At 31.5% G+C, this 26,520-nt stretch overlaps 1 protein-coding gene across 1 annotated transcript in view; it reads right to left on the bottom strand.

Annotated features, from left to right (window-relative positions):
- The window catches only part of LOC143199935 (uncharacterized), a 240,421-nt gene extending 214,291 nt beyond the window's left edge, over window positions 1-26,130 (bottom strand). Inside the window, exon 1 of the mRNA XM_076410093.1 lies at window positions 25,992-26,130. The gene's annotated coding sequence lies outside the window, so the exon portion shown is untranslated. The remainder of the gene's footprint in view (window positions 1-25,991) is intronic.
- Window positions 26,131-26,520: the final 390 nt, after the last annotated feature.

Below are 26,520 nucleotides of genomic sequence, written 5' to 3'. Positions count from 1 at the left end.
TCTTATTATATTCAAGGATAATATATTATCGATAATTAATGATACTTTCAATGATAATATACTCAACATAAGTTGAGACGATGTTAAGAATGATTTTTCATGTTTATTGTGAAAAGAAGACATGCACGTCGTTATAGGTTCGATTAATCACAATTCAACATTGCCAACAACAGGCAACAAGCAAAAGGAGCGCGTTTCTTTTGCCCTGAAAGCGAGAACGATGAAATTTATGGACTAATGCTGACAACGTATTTTATAAATAATGAACCCGATGGTAAATACTAAAAGCAACTGGTAAATATTAGAGGAGAACGTGCCTGAACTCTAACGCCATCTCCCTCGAACGTTAGTCAAGCGGATGACAGTTTGGTGCTATAAATAAATGTGTGCTTTATCTCCGTATTTTTTCTTGATATACTTTCAAAATTTTTATGGACTGGATATAGAATTTACTGTTTTTATTTCAATAAAAATGTGGGCATGTAAAAGTAAAATTGAGTAATGAAGAGTTATTGTTGTATTACAATTAATTTGCATTATTTCTAAGATTAATTATCATACCAAGAACTTCCAAAGGAATAATAATGTTACACTAGTGACCACCTGTGGCCGAAACTCGACAAAAATTTATTAAATAAATCGTGTTTCTCTCATAACAGTAACAATAAGCAAATAAATTAAATATATATGTTACTAATACAGTTTTCACAGTATTTTCAATATTGAATCAGAAATATGTTTGATGCATAATATTAATTTAAATAATAAACGTTTGTATATTAACATATAGTCTATTCAAAGTTTTTTAGTAATGCATCATGGATATTTGTGACGTCGAAATATTGCAGTGTTGCCGAATTAACTCTGAGTTTTAGTTCAGTTTGGCTTTGACATACAAAAAATTCTAATCTAAATAAATTAATTTTACAAAATCTTTAGGAAATATAATTTAATAGCGACCCGCCCCGGCTTCGCACGGGTGCAATGCTGATACTAAATTAAATACACTACAGACAAAATATGAACGTTGTATATAAAAACATAGCGGCCCGCTTCCACTTTGCACGGGCATAAAATATATATGCCTATGTCACTAAATGAAAACATGATTAAAATCGATCCAGTATTTTTGGTTCATTCATTACTGCCCTTGGCCTGCACGCATTAAATTTGGAGTAAAACAATTCCTCTTCCCCTATACTTACTATGAAGATTTCCTGCTATCTTTGGTATATCTAAATTCATACAATTTTTATTACATTACACATTTTTAAACGCAAATTTTAAATTTGTAATATCTCCGAAAATATTTGTTTAGTTTACATGCTGTAAGGAACCATATTGATCTATATTAATTGCACACTGTATTTAAGGTACTTAATTCGATAAGGATTAATGCCGTATTGCTTAAAATAGCTTCGTAAATAAGCCATTTTCTCACGTAAAAAGTAAACAATAAAAATGGTTAATGTGGGTTATCCCTAAAAGATAAACATATACCATCGCGGACTTTTTTGTAGACCTTTTTATGGTGTACAATACTGTAGTACATTAATTTGATCTAACTCGTAGGGTTAGGCAGCGTTTTTGCTAATTGCTAAATAAGCCTAAAAAATAGGTTAATTTACATCACGTTAGAAACCTCTAAAATTAGCAATGTTGCCTTAGTATATTATGCATGTATTATACATATAAACCTTCCTCTTGAATCACTCTATCTATTGAAAAAACCGCATCAAAATCCGTTGCGTAGTTTTAAAGATTTAAGCGCACATAGCGATATAGGGACAGAAAAGGCGACTTTGTTTTATACTATATATAGATTATTATTTATAGAACATTATAACAAACTATCATAAATAAAATTATTTTCAGAACTGTAACAATTTCAGAGCATTAAATATAAGTATACATGATCTTTCTTTTACTTTTTTCTCTACTTTTATATTATAAACATAAGTATAGAATAATAAATGAACTAATACATGTTTGTATATTAAAGCCGTGTATATATGACTAAAACTATTTTGACTTTAATATTTAACTTTAGCATATATATTAAATCAATGACGAACACAAATTGTTCACTAACAAATCATTTTTCATAATTTAGGACCATAGTACTTACAAACATTAAATTAACTATTGATTTTTCAAAACTTCGGCCTATAAAGTAAATTAACAAAATAATTGCTACAAAGTTCCACCAATAAAACGTCATATAGTCACATATCTTATTGCATTAATCATTAAACACCTTAATAATTATAAATTATTCGGAATGTTGTTAATAATTCATAATTTCCTGTATTTGTATTATTTGTTAGATCTACGCAAATTATGTAGTTAGTTTCATTACTTCATATGGGTATTCATACAGTCTTGATCTTGTATTCATATTTATTACCTAAAATATATATTGCAAAAACAATTAATACGTAAAGCTGTTCAACAGAATAATTTTTTTCCTAAATTTTTAAATAAATTTGCATCGTTCTTTGCTTATTTATTCCACACTTCGACCTAACCTTGCAGATAGCTCGTGGCTTTCATTTATCTACTGCTATCTACTTTGTATTATGTCCTATGAAAGAGCTAACCAAAGATATTAAAACTGACATTAACCCCAGGAAATCACCAGGCTACGATTTAATAACAGGAGGATTACTGCAAAAACTACCAAGAAAGGGAATTATAAAACTTACCAAATTGATCAATACAGCATTTAAATTAAAACCTGTCCCAGGCTAATGATCCCAAAACCTGGGAAGTCACCAAACGAAATTAAAGCATATAGACCCATATCACTGCTGCCAGTAATGTCTAAGGTTTTTGAAAAACTCCTATTCAAAATAATAAAACCGATCACGGAGAGAAAAAACCTAATACCAACACACTAGCTTGGGTTTATTAACAAGCATTCAACAACTGACAAGGTACACAGAATAACCGATGTTATTGAAAAAGACTACGAAAGTAAAAAAGTATGCTCAGATATAATCTTAGATGTAGTACAAGCCTTCGATCAGTTTTGGCGTGAAGGCCTTGTTCATAAACTACAGAGAATATTACCGAAACAACACAACGAAATATTAAAATCGTACGTTACAACCAGAACGTTTAGAGTCAACAAGAAGAAGCTTACTATACAATAAAAGAAACCAAAGAAGGTGCAACACAAAGAAGTGTACTGGAACCAATGCTATATCTACTCTACACTTGTGATATACCACAATTAAAGAAAATTACGATGGCTACATTTGTTGATGATACTCCGATTATAGCTGTCGGAGACATTAATGAAGAAGCCTCACGAAATTTACAACAGGCAAGTGACAATATAAATAATTAGGCACAAGCTTGGAAAATAAAAATTAATGAAAGTAAATCTGTACATGTGCAGTTCACCTACAAACAGACCGTGCAAGCGTCAATAATATTAAATAATACTATCATTCCATATAGCAACAGCGATAAATATATGGGAATGAATATTGATGCAAAACTTCGTTGGAAGGAACATATAAAGAACAAAAGAAAAGAACTGGAATTGAAATTTTCGAAAATGTACTGGCTAATTGGAAGAAAATCACAATTGTCACTATATAATAAATTGCTATTATATAAGCAAATACTATATGGTCATACTGAGTTCAATTATGGGGATGTTCTGTAAAGAGTAACATAAATAAAATACACCTTGAGAAGTATTGTGGACGCACCCAAATACTAGAGGCCTGATTACCTACATCGATATCTTCAGATACCCACAGTCAGTTAAGAAATCAAGAAAACTGCGAGGGTACATTAGGAGGGCCTCCATTCTCATGAGAATATTGAAGTATTGGAGCTTTTGAATACTACCAGAACAGGACACAAACTCGAAGGAAACAAACCATCTGATATTGTGTAGTATTGTATAGTGAGGTGCATATAATAAAACATACAGCAGTGACATGTATAGATATTATTTCGCCAGACACTAAGTTATGGTGGATGGGTCCTCCTAGTTATATACCTAGATATAAGTTATCATAAAGAGAAATTGTAGGTTAGTCGGAAACGACTATTAACAATTTAATAATGAAATAATAAAGAATATTAACTCTCGATGCAAAAATTAATCTATTTATTATATGCAATATTCAGTTAGTACTTTGTTAAGAAAGGCATTTACGAAAATATACTGAAATAAATTAGAACTTAATTCGACTAAAATTTGCAGAAAAATCTTAATGAAACTTGGAAGTGCCTCTAGTACAATGATATACTATGTCTCTAGAACTATCACAATTACTATCAGTTTCTCAAGCAATAAGAGTTTTTCTATGAAAAACTGATTTCGAAATTCTAAATATCTGGTGAACAAAAGGGACATAGGATTCTTGTTGTGCTGAAATTTTCGCATATATCGAGTTTATCGCATATATGGAAAGTATAACAGCTTTATATATATTCTCTCTACAAAAAAAAATATAAAATATAATTTTACTTCATCATTTTTTTCAATCGATTTTTATCCAAACTTGCCAGGATTCTTTAAGAGATCCACTAACAATAATATAAATGGGGAATAACCGCAAAGACTTCTTAAAGACAAAAGTTATCGTGTTTGGAGGCAATCTTTTTCCATTTCACATTTACGGTCCTGAAGCGTTTCATAATTCTAATTAGCTATTTTCCAAAACGAGTTTTCCCTTCCCCGAACTGTTGAGAATCAGATGTCCCAAAGACAAATCGAGAAAAAGGAAAAACGGCTTTTAGGTATATTTTATTGTCTTCGGCCTTTATAGTTGTTTTTTCTCTCTCGTCCTTTAGCGATTAAATTTGTCGTGTCGTTTCTCTTTTTTAATTTATTGCCCTTTGATCGGCCGGGTGAGCAATTCGGCAAACAATCACGACGAAATATTAATATTCCTCCCTTTTGTGTGCATTATCCTTTAAACATTTATTTATAAAGAGATTCCCTCGAGCAGAGTTTCCATGGTTAATTAGTAAGTAATCAATTTTATTTGCCTTATTAACTAACTCCCTCTGATATTCAGTTGGTCTAAAATGAATATTTCTTTTATAAATTAATATAATATAATTCCCTTTTGTCTCTACTTTTTAACATATTTTATTTCCAATAGAACTTGATCCGATAACAATAATTTGATTTAAATTAGCTTTTTAGCAACAAATAGAGAGCAACTTTTAAGGGGAAAATCAAGGGGTAAATTATTTTCAAAAATTTATATACATGCATTTTTATTAGTGCTGGGAACAATCGATTGAAATCGACGATCGGCTGTTCAGTAATTGACTACTTTTTACTATCGCCTGTTTCAGTCGTTTACTTTTAGTTTGTACTAGTTCATTCGAGTGATTTTTAACGTTCTGGCCTTCCGTCCTAGCCTCGACCTTCAAAGTAATGCGCCGAATTTATGCTTATAGAGATTTATATATAATATATGTGGTATTATATATTTTTGTAGTTTGCTTGTGAATAACTATATATTGTAAATTAATTTAGCAGCATTATGAAACGCTAGTTTTCGAAGGCAAAAAAATAAAATTGTAAATAATAAATAGTAAGATACTTTTGACTAGCATAATAGGTAATATCTTGGGCTGGTAAAATAGGTACTTTTTTGATAAACTTTCACGATTTTTATCAAATCCTTTTGTTTGTCAAAACTTTTTCCTAAAATCTTGAAAACTAAAATTAGTTTCCAAAGGTTTCAGAAATTGCATCGATTCCAAAAGATTTGAAGAATTTTTTGCAGTAGCAGTTGCTAAATTTCTTTTAAAAATATTAACGGTAAAGAGGTGAATAAAGTATATTAAAAATTTGTAATAAATACATTTTCTGATAGGAAAATTTTTCTATTCAACAATTTATTTTGACGGCTATTAAGAAGAGCACCACAGTTTTAAAAATAATGACCACCGAATTATCTGGTGAAAGATATCCCACGATGTCTTTAATTATACCGTTAATAAGATGCCTGCAACATTCTATCAAATCCAGGATTTTAACATGTGAATGGAGGAAAAAATTACAAAATTGTCTATTAGATGTCATCAATAAGACTGGCAATTTTAGAAATGAACACGATATGCGGGATATCCACATTTTTAGATCCTAGATTTTTGATCCTATCAAGTACTGCAGCAACTTTACAGTTTAAGCAGTATTTGGAAATGCCATTTATTGGGCGTTTAACACATTGGATTTTTGGCAAGCCCATAAAATGACAATATCTGAATTATATCAGTTACACGTAAAATATTCCTCTATACCTGCAACATCTGTCCCCTCGCAACGATTTTTTTTCAAAATCTGGGCAAATAATTAACGATCGAAGAAATCGCCTCACGGGGAAAAAAGTTGAACATGATAATATTCCTGAACAGTAATTTAAAAATATTTGCGCTCAAAAATAAATAAAAACTTTATTTAAAAATTGTCTGGTAGTTATTGTAAGATCATTTTTAGGTTCGTCATGGATTAGATTTTTAAATGATTAGATATACGTTTACATTTTATTTAGTAGTTATGGACTTTGGTCTTGGAAATTTTAATTGGTATTTCAATTTCAGTATTAGAAATGTTAGAAATGTTCTTAAAAATATGAGAAAATATTGTTTTCATGTCCTTGACAAAAATACCCTATGTATTCAAAAGTCCACATATGAGGAAGTGGAAATAAACTAATCTACTATATTTACGAATTACGTAAGGCCATAGCGTTTCAATTTTTTATTTCAATAAATGAAGAGTAACCACTCCGAAAGAATGTTCTGGGAGAAAACATCAATAAGAATCTAAATGTCGCTCTTGTCTTTGTTAAGAAATTTCTCGATGTTTTCATCAACTCTCGCTGGCATGCTGCCCTCCTGGTTTTTTAAAAGTATTTGATGAACTATGAAAGAGCGGAATCGATATCGACTGATCTCTGAACAGTGACAAGCGCTTGCTTAACTAAAATAACCTGATCAATATCTGTAATCGAAATTGTTTGTTGAATGTATGCTTATATAGATGTAACTGATCAATTCCAAAGTAGTAAAACCTTAGTAAAACACATTTTTTCTTCAAGGGTGATAAACTGATTATAGCGACCCTCCAACTTTTCGATACCATTTTTGTAGTACGATTTGTCCTTTGCTTCAAAATAAGCCTCAGTTTCGGCGATCACCCATTCATTCGACGAAAATTTCTTCCTAGCGAGTATTCTTTTGAAATATGAGGACAGGAAATAGTCGCTGGGGACCAGATCTAGAGAATACGGTAGATGAGGAAGCAACTCGAAGCCCAATTCATGGATTTTTGCCATCGTTTTCACTGACTTGTGACACGGTGCATTGCCTCGGTGAAGCAGCACTTTCTTTTTCTTCAAATGCGGCCGTCTCTCGGGGTTTTCGTCCTTCAAACGGTCCAATAACGTCGCTGTTGATGGTTCTTTCTTTTTCAAGGTAGTCAATGAAGCGGGTTCATCGTGTGCAGTTCACTCCGATGACTTTCGATTGGACTTCGGAGTGATATGATGGAGCGATGTTTCATCCTTTGTCACATATCGACTGAAAAACTCGGATTGATTATGCTTGATCATCTTCAAACACTGCTCCGAATCATCATCATCAATGGTTAAAAGTGAGCTCGCGCGGCACCTACTTTGCACAGAACTTTGTCATACCCAAATATTCGTGAATGATGTGATGTACACGTTCAGTTGATATCTTTGGAATATCTGCTATTTCATTGAATTTCAATTTACGGCCATTCAAATTTATTTTGGGGATTTTTTAATGGTTTCGTGGGTAACAACCTCTTGGGCGTCCACTGATGTCTTCAATGCTCATTTAACCACGTCCAAACTTAACATACCAATCTTTGATGGTTGATCTTTTTGGGGCAGTGTCCGGAAATTCGGCATCTAGCCAAGATTTTGTTTCAAGATCAACACACGGAATTCCTTTTTATCCAATAACAAAAGTTACTTCACTCAAAATGCTATAATTCACAAACTAATGATCCGACAGCTGTCAAATTTATACACGCATCTTTTGAGGCTTAGGGCTAACTAAAAAATATATGGACTTAATTCTAGTATCGCCATCTATGTGTCAAGCCGGGGACTTTTCAATTGACCTGTTATATATAAAATATACGATGTTATGTTTTGTCTGTAGTATGATTAAAAATAACAGTAAATTTTACATTAATCTAACAACATTTTGAAATTCTATTTTTCAAAATTATTAATTAATGTAATAGGATAAAAAGAACAACATTTTAATTAATACGTAGTAAAATAATTTTGATTGCATTTATGGCCTTGATCTTGGCAAATGTTTTTTGAATTAACTTTTCCGATTTTCTAAATCTCTCGGTATTTGTTCAAGCCTTTTGAATGTTAAAACTTCTTTCATAGAATTTTCAACCTATCATAATCTCTAAATATTCTCCAAAAAAGGATCCGATAAATATTCATAATGGTTGATTTAAAAAATACGATACAAATATGTAGTGCTCGTTAATTCATTCCCCTTTACGGTCAAGTCAAATATATAAAATACAAAGATAATTTTGCACCACTTAAAATGAAACTGTTCTTTTAAGAAAGTTTAAGAGGTAATATGTATATGTGCCTCACTTATAACAGGGTAAAAAAAAGATTCATAATAATACGTTGGAATGAAATAGAAACAATCCAATTACTTTTATTATATTATGCCATTATTATTAAAATATGATAAAATATATTTGGGAAAATTATTCCATTCCTATTTTCACACTGCCACTTATCAATTATACAAATTAAATTGATCTATACAGCACAGAGAGATTACAGCACAGATTTCCTCTCTCACTATTAATACAGGAAGAAATTCGTACATCTTCTTCATCTGTTATAATGTATAGAAAAAAAATCGAAGCGAATTTTTGTCTTAAATAATAATTACTATTTTTAGTCGCTAATTTTTTGACTATCGACTGTTTCGACTGTTTTCAGTCGATAGTTCCCAATGCCAGTAAAAAGTAGTCATTTACTAAACATTCGACATTCCATTTCTTCCCATTTTTCCAAACACAAATCCAACAAAAATGTAAAAAATTTTATAAAGAAATCAAATGTTTGTTTCTAAATTCAGCTGACAAAATTAAAGATCTAATAAGAAATTTGTAATTAATAGATTACAAATAGAAAGTTAGATACTATTTTGATACAATGTAGCATTTTTGCTAAATCGTTAGTCGTAAAATGGCCAAGTATGATATATTTCTACATGTACTGCACACCAAATTACTTAAACTGCCCTAGCAAACTGTTAATTTAAAAAATATATCCCAAACATACAATTATTTTTAAAACCAAAGCGGGAATAAAATATATCATACACATTCCTGCTTTTATGTTAGTTTCAGGATCGAAATATATTAAAATAACAATCGCAATCTTTACCGGGTTTACTTTTATTGCCCTCTCGGGTACTATTATTCCAACAACTCCCTCAAATCTCCGGACAATCCAATAGATATGGCTTACCACGTATTTCACGATTTTTTCCCAATAAAAAAAATTGAAAATAAACTTAAAGAAATTTATGTTTTTAGCCAATTAAATGTTATCTTATTAAATAGTTTCAATACTGTTATTTATTTTGTTAGGACATTAATCAAGCTTGCCCAAAATTGCACTAAACTTACTTGTTGAATATCTGTTGCATGCGTTAAAGGTGAACACATTTAATTTCATTCAAATATGAGATTAAAATCATTGATCTACTAGAACTATTATAATAAGTATTTTAATTTATTAAGCGTACATCGCGTACTCACCGGCAAGTGTTTTGTCAATCCTGATAACGATGTTATGGCTGTCAGATAGCATCCGATCCAATGCCATTTTGAACATTTTGAATAAATCGTTGTTCTTATCAAGGAACGATTGTAGTTCTTGGATAATTTACTTCACGTTGGATTATGACCATAAAGCTTGTTTAATTTACACATCGGGATTGCTCATAAAACTGCCCATCATCCGGTAGTGTTAACAGCGTTTCTTGTAAATAATAAATTTGCCCTTGCATCCAAAATTGTTTAAGATTTTGTTAAGAACTTAAATATGATAGAAATTCAAATATTACCAAAAAGAATAATGATATAATACCTTGAAGGTGGACATGAAATGACTTTCTGCAATATACGTTGCGACAAATAACGTCATTTGGAAACAACTATTATATTTTGGAAAGTTGGCCAAGAAGTGGTTAGTGGCTATTATACATTTCTACCAGCATTATTACTGATAAACATTACACTATTGATTGTCAAACCATTGTCATTTCCCCAATTGTAACTTATTTGTTGGTATTGTAATCCATTTTCAGGTCATAGTAAAATATTGCTAGTTCCTGGGTCACACGGGCAATGCGGAATCGCTTAATTTTATTGTTTTGTGCTCCTTATTGTTGTGTTCGATGTGCATGAACTCTAAGCCTATTCATTTAATTTGCAGTAATTCTGGAACGTAATTGTGATATGCATATACCATTATTATAATTTTTCATCTCTTACTGGTCATCAGTGCCGTTAACACATCAGATAACTCGTCGCACATTTTATTATCTTCTCCTTGACAAGTTTACCAATAAAGATACAGAAACTTTACCACAACCTATTACTACAATATTTCAATACTATTCTCGGTAAAAACGAAGTAAATATTTGGTAAGTACTCAACCGCAACTGAATACGATTCGAAATTACCGCTAGCACATAGTTATATTGTATTTGATATAAATGCTTTAACATATAATTTTCGTTTTCAATATCCTTAAACAAATTGCAGCGTTTAACGTTCCAATTACAAAGCACCAGTGTAGCAACAAAAATTTCATTACTGAAAATGTCATAGAGACTTGCCATTATTTGGGTTAAATACTTTGAGAGTACGCCCAAAATAGGTTGTATGAAAACATTTAAAAATCCAGAAAATTATTTTGACCGTATATTGAAATTGAATGAAATAGCAGACACTCTAAAGATATCAACTGGACGTGTACATCATCACGAATATTTGGATATAAGAAATCTGTGTGCAAAATAGGTGCCGCGTGACCTCACTTTTGACCAAAAACAATGACGAGTTGATGATTCGGTGAAGTGCTTGAAGATGATCAAACATAATAAACCCGAGTTTTTGCGTCGAGATGTGACATTGGATGAAACATGGATTTATAATTTCACTCCGAAGTCCAATAGATAGTTATCCAAGTGGACTGCATACGATGAACCCGCTCCAAAACGTGTAAAAGGCAACAGTCGGCTGGCAAGTTTATAACGTCTGTATTTTTAGATGCGCATGGAATAGTTTTGATTGACTACCTTGAAAAAGAAAGGACCATCAACAGCGACTATTACATAGCGTTATTGCACCGTTTGAAGGACGAAATGGTCCAAAAATGGTGGCATTTGAGGAAAAAGAAAGAGCTGCTTCACCAAAATACTGCATTTTGTCATAAACCAGTGAAAACGAATCCATGAATTTGGGTTCAAATTGCTTCCTCATCCACCGTATTCTCCATATCAGGTCCCTAGCGACTATTTCCTGTACACAGATCCCAAAAGAAAGCTCGCTGGGAAGAAATTTTCGTCGAATGAATAGGTGATCGCCGAAACTGAGGCCAATTTTGAAGCAAAGGATAAATCGTAGTACAAAAATGGTATCGAAAAGTTGGAAGGTCACTATAAGCTGTGTATCACCCTTAAGGGAATTATGATGAATAAAAAAACTAATTTTGGCAAAAAATTGTGTTTTATTATAGTAGGCCGAAGATTTTTCAATTCCCCTGTAATATCGATATTTCTCTATTTTTCATAAAATATCAATATATACGTATATTATGTGTGTGTATCAATATAAATATGTATATATACCATTATAATTAAGTACCAATTTGAAAGATTTATTAAAAATAATTAAATAGTTTCTTATAGTGTTTGAGAAATAAATTGAATTTTTTTTGAAAACATACCGGCTTAGGAAAATATCGATATATCGAAATTTTTTTGGCATCCCTAGACTAAGCTATTTATGTCTTTATTTAATAAAGAAGCTCCATAAACATCAAAAGTTAACTGGAGCATATTAATCAATCAAAATGAGAAACGAATAGAATAGAAACAACACAAAATAGACCTAGATTGAAAATCGAAAGTTGAAATCAAACACAATAACCTCGCGCACACACGTATGTATGTTCGAAATTAAATATATAGGGGGTAGAGCATTAATCCCTTTTTTATGTTCACTAAATTAATAATTAAGCTTATCAAACTCCTCCCTCCGGGCCTCGAGCCCCCCATCACCCCGGGAAAGGGGGGTGAATGGGGGAGGCGAGTACTCACCCCGCTTCCGTCGAATACCCCCCTCGTTTTCATCGATCCATCGTAAGAGAGAAATGTGAGGTTCGTTTCATTACGGTAATGCATGAATGCGGAAAATGTTTAACAAACAGTTTTTACACGGTGACGGTGTACGGGCACCGGGGGTTGGGAGGAGAGGTCGTAACAACAATGTCCTCCGCGAACTACATAACCATTACATGGCGGAAAAACAACATGGTCTCGACTTTATTTAAATACGTTGGACAATGTATTATTTATTTAAATTTGTTATTCTTATTCTACCAATTTTCCTCGATTATATTTATTTTGAAAAACAGTATTTATATATTTGTATATTAAAATTGTCACCAGGCGCTAAATCCAGTATAGGTGGTGGTATTTTTTATTGATTTCAAATTCTTTGAAACTATTTCTTATATTATTCTTATGTACCATCACTAAATTGTTAATGTTGATACAAAGTCGCTGAAACTTGAAGGTTAAGTTGTTTCTACTGAGTATATTGAGATACGATGTTATTTAATTGATGGCATATTCTTGGTGTTTTAAGGAACAGATATATAAGGTTTGGAAAAAAATAATTCTGGTTTTTGGTAATTAATGGCTTTTAATTTACAATAATAATATATTCTGAATAAGAACAAAGAAGACGATAGTAAGTGTCCAGTGGAATTGCAAAGAAACTGTTCATCATAAGCCGCTCCAAGTTTGCAATATCATTAATTGATCTGTGTGACTGTCACTAATTCGGTTCAAGACGACAATTAAAAACACTAAAGCTCTAAAATACACACATATTATTTACTGCAAAAACGGTGAAAAAGATGATCCGAATACCAGCTACCAGAAGGTGTCAATAAGTATTCGATCAAAACGGTACAAATAGACAGACGAAATTGCTTTTATCCCAACCTGTTAGTTGTACAACTAAAGCGGCCCATAGACGCACAATATTCTTGCGCTATATTTGTGTAATATAATTGATCAGGTGTGGACGAGATTGAAAGGTTGCGCAATATATTGTGTGATTTACAGAATCTTGAAAATATATTGCACAATCGAGGAAATATTGCGTAGTATCTTGTCAAGATTGCATGCCTATGCTCGCAATTGAGCAATATATTGCACAACCTTCAATATCGCCTCCATGCAGTACAATTTTTTGTACAACCGTCTTGCTTGACCGTCTAAGGGCCACCGTCAAAATATTGTGCAACCCACATGGCAAAATAATATTGTGCGTTAATGGGCCGCTTAATACAAAATATTTTGCTTCTATGGCACACGCTGATATTGTAACCATGAATATTGAATTAAGAACACCACCAGCTCATTTCCTTCATCTAGGCATCGGATGAAGTATCAGAACATAGCTTGTTCTCTTGTTCAATTCATAGACCTAGATATAATTACTTATTATGATGAACCTTGATAGAACAGTTTCATTAGCTAGGAAATATTTAAATAATGCCCAAATTCCTTCATCTTTTCTGCATTTTCGTCTAATTAAAATACGTTTCGGTCGTTTGTAAATAATTACATCCAGTTGATATTGGCTTGTTATTTTACCAATTTCAAAAAATCTAATCAATATAAGGCAAAATAATATGCCGAATGACCATGACACAATATTTACTTACTACTGATATTTTAAGGCACCATTTACTTTTAAAATGGCTGCAATTAAATGTGGAATAGATTCCTATAACAGTTACATAACGGTTATGATCTGGAAATGTGCTAACCTAGGAAAATGTTCGATGATATTCTGATATATGATTCTGATGATGATATTCTGCAATATGTGAGTTGCAGTCAGAACTTTATCACTGAGAATATCGAGATATCCATTCGCAGTAACCCGGCCAGTGACGAAAATGAGAATTCAAACTGAACACCACGATATTTATACCCAAATAATAACGGAACATTCCCCATGCATTACTGAAGCAAGCAGACAGTCTGAAACAAGTGTCAGTCATTCACAGGTTCAGGTTTTATAATCGTTGCGCCACTTCATTTGCAGCTTGGTCATAAAACTTCCGTTATAAAGAGTTTTGGAATGATAACCCTTTCATGAATGTTAGTTTTGTGGAGCTGTCAGAAACTTACAAGACTTGGCATGTAAACTGAGCAACATATAAGCGTCGTATTATTTACACGGAAGCTAACATGCAATCTGTGGATGGTGTCCAACTAATTTATTTAGCAATCTAATGTATCCTACCTAGTACTATACTTATTTTAACAAAACATATTCTCCATTAAAACTTTTAATGCAGCACAACATTTAAGTTTTTTATGTTGAAACCGTTACTTTAATCTATTTAAAGAAACGGGTTATCATAAACAATTAAATTATAACAGTTTAAAAATCAAAGCTCACTAGCAACTTTATGCATTTATTTTTCGTAAAATGTTAATCGAAATAATTAAAAATAATATCATTCGATAATGTAACTGAAGTTTATGACATAACGGAGTTTTACCCATAAAATCGTTAGTTTAACTGCGCACAATTTTTTTTATGAGTTTTTATGAGCATCAAACTGTTTGTTTTGTACGGAGCTCATGAATATTTCATCAGGTCTGACGTTTGTGCACGCGCCGCTTGATATTCTAGACGCAGAAAGTATTTCCGTGTTATTCTTGTGATGTATTTTAAGTAGGAAAATAAATAATTTAAGCAACTGCGAAAATAGTTTGGAAAATATCCGTTAAAAATTCATCCAATAACACTCCAATCAGGATGGAGAATTTTCATCATGTTTTGTAATCACAATTTAAAGAACTTGTGTCAGATATTAGATTGTACACCATTGTGTATTTACAACATTGTTTTCTCTTCGAAACAATCAACAACTCTGTTATCTCTTATTATATTATGGCTAAACCTAAATGTAGCAAAAACTAGTGAAGTCAACTATCGTCTATTCAAAATAACTGTGAACTCACGTCATCAAGATATTTGATGTATTACCTGCCGTAATTTGTAAATTCGTTTCAGAATAAGATAATATTTTCCTTTTCATATTGTTTTAGTTAAATGATACGTTCGAACATGTAACCGAATCAGCTTATGAAAATTGTTAAACGGCTACAAAATTCTTTAAAATATTAGTTATAACTACAGATTATAAGCCGACAAACTAATCCGTTAGTTCGAACAGAAACGATATATTGGAGGCCCCGTTTTGCCAGGAAAATATGTCATATTAGTAAGCAGTGCTACTGTTAAATATTAAATTACTGGGGTTTACACTAAACACATTTTTTATCGCGTTATAGCTGCACTGAATATTAGTATGGATACAGCCACTAAAATATCTCAAAAAATAAAAAATATAATTTTGGATTCACCGAAAAGAAACCATACGAAAAGGTTGCCATATAAGCATAATTTAATACAATTATTTCAGAGTTAATCGAGAAAGTATCCATAGAATGCAGAGATATACAGCTCTTTGACGGATGTAGAACATCCCTTCATACAGTGTCGGGTAATATAGGATATAAATGGTGTATAGATAACTCCCAAAGAGTTCTAATGGAACTTCGAAACATTGAATTTAAAAGGATACAGTATTTAAAAGCCTATAATAAAGTCAAAAAGGGTTTATAATTTCAATTTGTGTATCTAGATGAGACAGGCATATTTTAGAATGTGATAATCGGTCATTCATGCCAAGATTACGATAAAAATAGAGTTAAGATAACAGAGGTTAACGGAAGAAAGGTAAACGTTGGTATAACAATTGATTAGATCTTATTAGTCATAACATTTATTAATAATTCGTTGCAGATACAGTGTTTATCATGATGGAAACAGGAATGGTTAATAACATTCAGTTTAGATGAACTCAATCAGATCCATTGAAGAAATTCAGAAATAATGAAATCGTGGACAAGTGTTAGAAAAATTAAAAATTAACTCTAATGTAACCTTATAATTCAAATCTAAAAATGTCCAAGATCGGGTGATAAGAGTGGAAACAACTAAAGTCGAGAATATAAATAATACATGATAACTGTAGAAAATCGGATTGGAGAGTGTGAAAGATTAATGTGCATAGATATGTGCGTAATTTCTCAGAATATACATGAGCAATTGGTCAATAGATATCAATAGAGAAAGAATATTAAATGTTTTGCAAATATAGCAACTGTGTTAAGCAGAATTCAGTAATTTCATCTAGTTTCATCAATAAGGATGTATAGAGGTGGTAACAAACTAAGAAACTTTACTAAATGTAAAAGTTAAATATGCTCTTTAATGAATGTAAAGTACATTAGTTGGATACACAATTTTTAATTTTGTGGATTGTACATAAAAAAACCCACCTAGAACTCAAACTCATAGGTGGTATGGAAAAGAGTTCAATGTAAATGTAATAATGTAGTATAATTAATTGTAGTTTAGCTCCTTCGATAATATATGTATTAGACATAATATAATGTTAAAATAAATTATATTTGATAACATTTTTGTTTAATAATTTAATTTATATTAGATTTTTGTTATGTCAGAGACAAAACGAACTAAAGCTCATGGTTAATGCTGCTACCTTGCGATCAATTTATATGGCGTGAGTTTACTGTTTCATTGAATGGACTGTAGTCATCAAAATACGAGAATTCGATTGAAAAAAGTTGGTAGGAAAATATGCGTATGAGCACATGCCTGATGCCTTTCACTGATTATCGGCCAACAAATTTGAATATTTGTGGAAAGTTGTGATAAATATAACCCAGTGTCAACATTGGATATCCATTTCGGTTTAAAGAAGGTTCTTCTACACATTCGTATCGTTGACACGATAAAAATGTCAAAAGAATTTGGCGTTTAATTTAGACTTTTAAAGTGGTTCAAGTAAAACAACTTTTGTCGATGAAAACAAAACACCGTACAGTCTAGATTTAACCGACCCGTAACCGCAATATTGAAGATAATGCTTCTGGAAAAAACGTTTAGCTAAAGTGTAGTAAAGTGTATTGTAGAGCTGTATATACATATTAATATTTATTAATAATAAATATTGAAGCGAATAACTTATTGGTTGATGTGTTAGTAAAGTAAATAATTTAATTTTAGCGAAAAAAATATAGAAGTTCATCTGGAAAAAAATTGCCGCCTGCTTTATTGCGTAATGTACGAGTCACACAGCGGCATCGGCATACCTCTATATTCAATTTCGAACAGCGGGCTGCGAGGAACAACCCCCTACTGCGCGTTTCTGTTGTTTTTTTATTTTATTCCGTGTATTTCGTCTGACGTGCGCCGACGTAACATGTATCAAAATATGCTAACGCGATAGAGGGGAAAAGCAGGCCATATAAAAGGTAAAAGGGGGGTGCGCCGAATATGGCCGCCAAAATTCGACCCCAGGCACGTAACCAAGGGGTGTGTTTAACCGCAAGGCATGTCTAAATATCGCCAGATATCACATACTACTTACAATTAGACAAAAATGTCACATGCATTGACCCAATCATCATTACAGACTTTATGTTAAAATCAATCAACATAAAGCAAAAAAATATGGAATAATATATATATAGGGTGTTTAAGTATAAAGAGCGAGTTTATAAATGCATGTCAATATTTTTTAATTATATTTTAGTGTTTCCTTTTTACCAACTAGGGTTTTTTCTAGACTGGAACTACTACTTAACGTGGGCTTCGAATTACGGTTTTCGGTATTAAGCCTACCGACTGGCGATTTGTCCTTATGCGATTTTGTACTCTCGACTTTTGGTCAGTCACAATTATAAAAAATCACAAACATAAATTTACGGCCATGCCCCAAAAGGATTCGAATCCGCGACTATCGTAGCAGTATGAGCACCCTCCTGTCGCTTTGACCATTACCCCAACCAGCTCGGTAATTTATGTTTATTGTTTATATAAACAAAACAGAACATTGAAAGTAAAAATTAAAAGGCTTCATGTATTTTACGTAGCACTACCTCATCATGCACCACAGCTTGACTAACCTCATTTTTTGAGGAATTAAGATCCACTGATACCTCCATCCCAAAATTCGTACCAAGCAGTGACACATTGTGGATGAGTTCGCGAATGGATAAGTAAGGCACTCTCTTCATAGAGAACTTGTTGAAATTTGTACCACCTACTGCTTAGATATTATTATATTTTATTCATATTTCCAGGAAAGTCATTGCCAGTTTTTTTATTTCGAGTAAAAAACAGCATAATTTTCAAGGAAGTGGAAATATTTATTTATTCAAAGTATTAGAAATTTTATTCTATACATCTTCCATGCATCCATACATTCTATAAATCTAATTTTTGGATGCCATAAAAAACTGTTTATCCTTAGAGCGGAATTATTTATCGAACCATTTTCTAACTTTTTCAAAATTGTCGAAGTGCTTCTCCGTGAACGCGTAACCTATTAAAGCTTGTTGTTAATAGTCGTATAGGGCAAGGTCTGGAGAGTACAGCGGGTGCGATAATACGTCCCATCCAGGTATTTTCAACACTTCCTTGACCGGTTTTTCTTAATGAGACGGTGATGTGCTGCTTGCAGTTATTGTGCTGTAAAATCAGTTTACCGTGTCTTCGGGCCCATTCTGGACGTTTTTCAATCAATGTATAGTTCAAATTGATCATTTATTGTCGGAAGCAATTACTATTAAATGTTTCACCAGGTTTCAACAGTTCCTAAAACACCATACCACTCCGGTGCCACCAAAAACAGCGCATTTTCTTGCGACCAAAACGATTTGGCCTTGAAATCGATCGGCCGGATTCGCCAGGTGATAACCATATTTTTTGCGATTAGGGTTTTCAAAATAAATCACTATTCGATGCAGAAATGACTTCCGATCATACCTTTGAAGTAGTATTTCACAGACCATTTTTCGATTTTTCATTTGCCAGTCATTCGCCAATTGATGCGACTCCAATCTTTCAATCTTCTGTATTTTCTCCATTGCTCGTAATCAGTAACTAATCCTTTCTTGGTTCACACTTAATGCTTCTGTCTATTACTTTTAAGTTTGCTTTGGGTCTTTATCCAATAACTCTTGGAGTTTCGCATCTTCAAATATTTTCGACCTATCAGAACTTTCTTTATCTTGCACTGCTAATAAAAATCGCCACTTTTGTATTTTTGAAACCACGACTCGTATGTTTTTAAGATTAGAATATGCTTACTGTAAGTTTCTGCCAGCAAAAGATGACTTTCAGTAATGCACGTTTTTAGGCAGAAAACTTGACATTTTCAAAGAGGTATAAATCTATGACGGTATTACTTTCGCAAAATATCAGATGTATAGCTTTGATGTCAGAAAAATTCATCCTCAAACTCATATGTTAGTCATAAAAGCAAAACTTAAACTCATATTCATAAAATTGCATACTTAAGAGGCATCTGTTAGAAAAATCGATAAGGACTTTTCGGTACAGCTGGTATAACAGCGTATTATTGGACAATCAACAGATTTTTTTAATTGCCGACTTTGCTGTTAGCGAAGTTAAATCAATATTTCAAACATAATTTGTACGTAATTTAAAAATATTATTCATCAGTGAAAAAGTTTTTTATTTTTACCTTTTATTAATAGTTGGTACTTAGTTAAAATGATAAAAAATTATACAATACAAAACAAATAGACAAAGACCATCATTTGTTCGCCAAAAATGCGACACCACTTTATTGACACACCAAAAAATATTATAAAAAAAATATTTGAATTAGGCAAAACGAAAGCAAAGAATTCGGAAAAGCTTAAACGGGAGCCTCATTCCTCTGCAAAGACGGAAGAAACATCCTCGGTGGAACGGAAACTGAACGGCCTGTCATATATCGGTACGAGCCCTTCAAAATATAGAACAGTTACAAGTGACATACGGCATATGACATATTCTCGACAGATCGAAGAAGACTTCCAGAAAAACAACACCAGGAATTTCTATAAAACATTTAAAACAAAGTTAAATGGGTACCAGCCAGGGAATCTCCTTTCCGATGGGAATGGGCATTTGGCACTTAACAATCAAGAAAATTGCAGAGAATTTGCTGTATGTTTCAAGATAATTTTCATATATCCAAAGCTCACAGAAATATGTCTACCCTAGAATGACTCACTAACTGAAAGACGAAAAAGCAACAAGGTACCGGGTGAAAACGGAATTGTTGACGAACTCTTGAAGTCATTCGGTCCAGTGACTGACTGTAAGGGAATTTTGATTATATAAACCATTTGGCAAACTGATAAGGTTTCTGATGACTGGAAAATTGCCATGATCCATATAAGAAGGGAAACAGAACTATTGTAAATAATTACAGAGCAATCTCCCTTTTGCCAGTCACCTACAAAATTATCTCGCAACGTCTCCTGGACTGAACACAACAAAAACTTGAAAGCGAAATTGGTGAATGTCAAGCAGTTTTTAGACCAGGCAGATTTTTCCAAAACAAGTATTAATTTTACAATAAATAAATCAGACAATATAAGGTTTATAATAAAAAAGTGGTCTACATATTTGTATTAATCCAAGATGTGTGGTGCAAAACTAACTCGGATTTTAAAATTGACCAACCAATCATATTCGGAAGAATCAAATTTGCAATGGTTTGTTTGACTTTTACAGATGACCTAACGATTCAAATTTAGAACACTCATACAACTCAAAAACGAATAAAGGTTCTAAAAGAATCCGAAGAAAAAGTAGGTTTATGACTGACAACAAATTTACACCAAAATATTTAGATATTAAATACGGAAAAATTCAAAGAATTTCTCATTTCAAACATATGGGCGAAATTATTCAAGAAACTGGACTGGAAATAATTGATTAATTGACTAATATGATTCGGTGTCAAAAATATTGATAATGCCTTGACTTTCAAAAGACATCTACAACAATAAGTGAATCTCTGAGTATACAAAACTGAGGCATTACAATACTACAGAAACTTAAAAGAAAGAAACAAAGAAAAATGATTAGAAAAATTTGAGGCCCACTGGGAACATACAGACTAAGAGCAAATAAGAATGTGGACAATTTAGCAATATACATTCGGATATAATTAGAATATATTTAATAAGAAATAGAATATTAGAAGAATGGAATCAAGCAGAATGACCAGAGAGGTAATGGAATTCTATGAATCTCACAGTATAGCTAATAATAATGTTTTTCTTTTAATTAAGGAGAATTTAAAAGGACCCAAAATATCACAATAAGATATACAGGATATAAGAGTGTTCAGACTGAAATTGGTTTACGACTGCGAGGTGGACCAGACAGAGAAACCCAGGAAAAGTGGAACCAAGTGGTCAGATGAATAAAAAAAGCCCATTCCGAGAATAAAAACTAAAATGCCCCTTTGTTGTAGCTCGTGTACCCAGTAGGGCCCAAACGTACATAATAATAATAAAATTTCATACTTAGACCATATTTGAAATTACCAATTAACCAATACTACTAATTAAAAAAAAAACACGTTCGAGTCCGAATCTAAAAAGTATTAAATGGATTTTGCGTATCTGGATGAGACCACTATATCTTAAATCAAATTTCGTTTGATTTGAGCATCGTTTGAATAAGATTATAGAAGTTGAGAGGTGGTATAGTGAAGAATAAAGTGATTTACAACTTTTTCATTTTCGTTTTTAAAAATCTCCGCTCTTTTCCTCGCACTATTAAAAATTTATTAATTACAATCATAGAAAGTTTTTCCTCAGTCTTTATTAATTAATTCTAAATAATAAGGATAAAAACCACAATTTGGCATATAATTTTAAAGGTTAAGAAATTTCTGAGTACCTTTAAACTTCAATATAATTACAGTGTATTAGCTAATTCATAGCTTTTCCTTGAAAATTAAAATTAAATAAAAACTGGGAAATGTCCTAAATATTTCAATTAATATATAGTTTTTTTAAACTTTTGTTGCATTATATCACTAAACCTTTTTATCTTACTTATATAGAAAAGAGTCTTTGTGACATCTATAGATGTAACTAATAATCAGTAGAGAGAATATACAGTACGCAAAGGTTTCTGAAATTCTGAAAAAAAAAATATTTTAAGATATGAGAAGACCCAGAATTCAGACGGAGTTTAATCTGGTAGATAGGCTGGATGTTGAAACAATTCGTACTTTAATTAACCAGTATTAACGAGGTTTTATTTAGTGACATCCCCATTGTGTGACATTTAAATATGATTGCAATCATGACAATTTGTTACGTTCGTACGAAAAACAATTACCATACATAGCATTTTTATTTCAATTGTTTTCCAATAGATGATACTCCACTTATTTATTGAACAAAGTATAATGAAACAAATTAGGCCAATATTAATATACAAATATTCTAGAATTTATGGTGCGATTAAAGAAATAATTACTCACATTTGTCTTAAGAGTAAATAAGCTGTAATATATTACAAAAAAAAACGATTTTTATAAAAAAAAGAGCTTTATATAATAAACAGGTTTAATTCTAATAATCATGTCTCAGTACGTATCGATTTATGAGTTATACTGCTACTGAAATATCAACGATAAGATCGATTTTCAACCCCATTGTTCTATAATAATTCCCCTTCTCCCATAAGGTAATTATTACTGAATAGTATTTTCATCAGAACAATGTTTATATTGTCGTTATACCGATATATTAACTTTATTCGCCTTATGAAACTTTTGGAGATATTCTCGTTTGTTCCAGAATGTTATTGATCCGTAATCAACGTAGTCACCCCATATTACAGCGTTCCAAGAATTAAAACAAAAACAACAGAAACAAAAAGGGAAATTGCTCCATTTGCCAAAGTACAAATTTCAAATATATTGAGTTTCTTTTTAGTCACACTACATAAAACAAACCGTATCCTGTTTCATTTGAAATGAAAAAAATGGAATTCGATAGCGAACAACATACATTCCCCACCTTCAGTGTAAGAGGAGACTATATTGAAAAATGGGGATATAAAATGGAATTTATTGAAAGTTGTTGGTTATGTTTATTTTTCGAGACAACTTCCAAAAGGCAATTTATTTCCTGTTTAGAGGATGTTGTTTTACGTAAAAACAACTGTAAACTTAATATCGGGAAATGTTATAATATGTACGACATGAATTTCGAACAGAAATGGAAATATTTTATTGAAATAATAATTCGAATACGCTTAAATAAAATTGTTTCGAATTTTATTAAAAATAAATGAAAGCAATTTATATTTTGACGAATAACTAATTACAGAGTCATTAATTTTTTGTTATTGTTTTAAGTTAAATTTGTACAGAATCCAATCATAAATTAGTATATAATATTTTTAGAATATTTTTATAATCATTTAAAAAATGCTTACCCGATTTACTCATAAGTTAGAAAAAATTAACTGAAATAAGGAATCTGGAAAATATTTAAAAGTTGAGGTAGCTGAACCCAAAGAATGTGTTCGAACAAACTAGAAATATTTCTTAAAGACTGAGAGTACACTTATCTGAGTTATCAGAAATATACATTAGAAAGAGGTAATTGCAAGGAAAGTATAATTTAATTTTTTATATAAATATATAAGGTTATATGTGAGAGTCTAGTTTTTGTTGGTTTAAATTTAAGAAGTATTTTTCCATAAGAAATTTGCAACGAACTAAAGATATATTTTCCAAGAAAAGGGTCGCTAATAACTAAATGAATGTTGATTGATTTGATTTTTTATTAATATAATACTTGTATTTTACTATAGTTAACTCTGGACAACACACTATAACACTTATTAAAGGTTCTGTTTAACCTATATTCATATAAGGTCTCAATGATTATAATATCTCTATTTTTCTAATAAATGATAGTATTCGATTGAAATACAAAAAAAAGTAATTAAGATACAAAACCCCGAGCAATGAAAAGACTTATAATATTAAAATATGGTTATATTTAAAATAAATTTCACTTTATGAATATTTCTTATTAACTAAACTAATTAATTTAACCGCAACAGGTAATATATCTAAAAACAGGAAACATTCCCAGTTTATAAACTAAAATAAATATAATTCTGATGAGGGCCTGATCAAAATGAGACTTAAGGATTTTAACCGAATATAATCTCATCAGTTCATTGTTTATTTCGGTCTACGCAAAATTGATCTAATAGGATTAAAAGCAACGGCAAAAAGGGATCAAACTAATCACTTATCTGGATGTTCTGACCATAAATCGTTTTAGCACATATTGGTGACTTCCGAATAAAAAAGAAAAAAAGCCGTCGATTAATGTCAAAGGTATTTAATTAAAAATATTAATTAATATTTATTTATAAATAATATAATATATGACGTTACTAAGGAGTTTATGGAGTTAGATCTATTAAAATATACCTTTGATTGAAATCCCTTTTAAAATCCAACTTATAACATTCAGCAAATCTTCAAATTTCCAACATAAGGCCAAACTAAAAAATGTATTTGCCCAAGGTCGAAAATTAAAGGAGCAACACGTATGATTCCTGAAACGTTAGTATCGATCGCTAGGTACAATTTATATAAAAAGCAAAATTGCGATTTATACTTAGGGGAGGCTTACCTAGCTTTTACCTATGATAATATTATTTATTTGTTCATATCTGGAACAAGTACTACATAACTAAATTAATTCTTCATATAAAAATAAAAATATTTAGAAGAACTGATAAACAAAATATTTTCAACTCACGAAAAAATCCAGATTAGATATGTTAACTTGTTTAAAGCTTACTCAGATAAAGTTCCGTGTGATCAAAGTATGTTATATTTGAATATTATATCTTAACAATGTTGTATCACCCCTAACCTATATATAATTTAAATAATATAATCAATAGAACAAGAGAAAATATATAGTTCTTTTGGCTCTATCTCTTTTTTATATTTTCTACCTTTAGTTAAATATTACGTTAAATTTTAACGTTATTTTTAACTGTAATCGTTAAAGTGATAAAAGATAATTTATTAAAAACATTTTCTGTTTATTGCAGTATAAATATATTATATCAATAAAAACAAACCGAAAATATTTACTCTACAATTTAATCTTAGATTTATGCACTGCCTATAAAGGTAAAAGTCGACAAGAAAATTATTTAATGTAGTAATAAAATCGGTATATTATATTTAGTGATTATGTGATTTCAACTTTATCAATTATTTAGAAGTTATATAGGTTGCAGCCAAAGTAATAGAAAAAGTAAATTAAACAAAATTAGCTAAACTTGTTAATTAATATTTTAAGCTAAAGCGCAACACGTATGATCTATAATGTAAAAAAAAGGAATTCAATTTCTGATATACGATAATGTCGGAAATATAGAATTTTTGTTACACAATTTGTAGAAATATGATTCGCACCTATTTTTTTTAAAATTGATGTAACTTTAACTAAGTTTGTTGGCGTTTAAACTGAGTTTTTGGTTTGATAAAGTCACATTTACGCGGGAAAATTTTATAATTTAAGTTTTTCACGTCAAATCGACAAGAGGAAATAAAAAAAATTTAAATAAATCTACGAAATCCAGAAAATTTTGAATCCTGTCGGTATCAATGAAGAGCAACAAATAGCTACTTACCAGTAAGATGTTCGGTCTCGGACACCACTTGCAAACAAAAGCATATCCTCCGCACACGGTGGACGCTGACTGAGGCACGGCGTCGCGACGCCGTGCGACGCCAGCGCCCGATCCCGCTGCGGGGATGCGAACAAATGCCAGTCGGTCGATACCAGTTCTCCAGTGCACATGGACGGTGGAGTCACAGGGCCCAACGCCTACGCCACGGTCCTCCGATTCGTGGGCCTCCTACGGGAATATCTTTGTCCGTTTCGGCTTTGTCTCGTGCATTCCGTACCGCATTTTCATAGGGCCTTACCTTTTACCGTATAAACCATAAAAATAGGTCGTCATAAACCAGGACGCCAGATCATAAAAGTTCTTATATAGAGCGAAATTACTTCGCCCCACTATCTTGCGCTTAACCTCACGATTCTATTTGCAAAGCGAACTTATTTTTAGGAAAGGATAAAAGCTAATAGATGCCTAAATCTTTAAATTTAATAACAAATAATCCTACTCAAATTTTTAAACCCAAACAAACTCAAAA

Source organism: Rhynchophorus ferrugineus, unplaced genomic scaffold, assembly GCF_030347505.1.
Source record: "Rhynchophorus ferrugineus isolate W39M unplaced genomic scaffold, kcgeb_rfMv2 rfM7, whole genome shotgun sequence".
Taxonomy (NCBI): Eukaryota; Metazoa; Arthropoda; class Insecta; order Coleoptera; family Curculionidae; genus Rhynchophorus; species Rhynchophorus ferrugineus.
The sequence above is the reverse complement of the archived record's forward strand: the minus strand, read 5'-3'. Positions and strand labels throughout refer to the sequence as shown.